The sequence below is a fragment of the Echinops telfairi genome, unplaced genomic scaffold (assembly GCF_000313985.2).
Source record: "Echinops telfairi isolate 266 unplaced genomic scaffold, ASM31398v2 ScPeMD7_2186;HRSCAF=2738, whole genome shotgun sequence".
NCBI classification, from domain to species: Eukaryota; Metazoa; Chordata; class Mammalia; order Afrosoricida; family Tenrecidae; genus Echinops; species Echinops telfairi.
In genome coordinates this window covers 5,915,564-5,917,068 of record NW_022106084.1, presented here as the reverse complement: position 1 = coordinate 5,917,068, position 1,505 = coordinate 5,915,564, and positions in this window count along the sequence as shown.

Sequence of the window (1,505 nt, the reverse complement as noted above, 5' to 3'; positions counted from 1 at the left end):
TTTTTATCTGCTCTACTTATTATTGCTGTTGGCTTAAAAAATTGTTTTTCTGTGTATGAAATCCAGGATAGGTAAATCTATAGATCCATTAAATGGATTAATGATTCCTTGGGGGTATGGCCAGTTGGGGTGCAGGTGGGTAATGAGAATCTAATAGAGATGTGTACAAGAATGAATAGACTGTTCTAAAATGGATTATGGTGATGATGACACAACACTTCTTGATGTGATTGGGCTATTGAATTGTATGCTTTTTGGTTTATATGCCAAACCTCCACGCCACTATCAATACCCCAATTCTACCTTACAAATCTGGCTAGATCAGAGCCTATACACTGGTACACATAAGAGTTTCCAATACAGGAAATTCAGGACAGAAAAGTCCCTCAGGACCAATAATGAGAGTAGCAATACCAGGAGAGTAAGGGGAAAGTGGAGGAGAAGGGGGGAACTGATCCCAATGATGAATATATAGCCCCCTTCCAGGGGGGCAACAACAGAAAAGCGGATGAAGTGAGACAGTGGTCAGTGTAATACATGAAAAAAATATGTACAAATTATCAAGGGCTCATGGGGGAGGGAGGAAGGGGAGGAAGGGGAATGAGCTGATACCAAGGGGTCAAGTAGAAAGAAAATGTTTTGAAAATGATGATGGCAACATATGCACAAATGTGCTTGACACAATGGATGGATGGATGGATTGCGATAAGAGCTTCAAAAGCCACCAATAAAATGATTGTTTTTTAAAAGAATGTAATTGTTAAGAAAATAATGATGGCAACATATGTTCAAATATTCTTGATACAAGTGATGTATGGATTGTTATAAGAGTGTAAGAGCCCCCAATAAAATTATCTTAAAAAATACAGGATTTCTGGAGAACATGACTAAAAGATTAAATTATCATTTGTGAAATTCCATATACTTGCCTATTAAAGAGGAGAATATAAAGATGAAATTACCGATACTTGTCTATTATAGAGGAGAATATATGTATCTAACTACTACAGTTCTTGTTCATACATTCACTGATTTATTCTAAACAAAATGGATTTAAGTATATTTCTGTGATTTATGGATTCTGGCAGACAAGTTCTATCAGTAATACACTTGTGGCTTGCATATTCTGTAAGCTATGCCATTAGTATTTCAAATGCCATCAGGGCTACTCATGGTGAACAGATTTCAGTGGAGTTAAATGACAGCCTAGGAAGAAGGAACAGGAATACTGCTTGCGCAAAATTAGCCATTGGAGGATTCTGAAGTCAAAATACTCAATTATACAAGAAACATCAAAATAATGTGTAACACTAGCCTGTGTGATCCAAGAAGCATAAATAATATAATCCAAATTCGAAGGAAGGAATTGTATTAGAAACTAAATTGTGAACAGGCAGTTTTCAGAAGACTATGGATAACAATGGAAATCCCCGTTTTCAGCATTCACTTATAGACTATGCTTCTAGTAAACCTCTGACCATAGCCTAGAGATGTTAGCAGCTTTA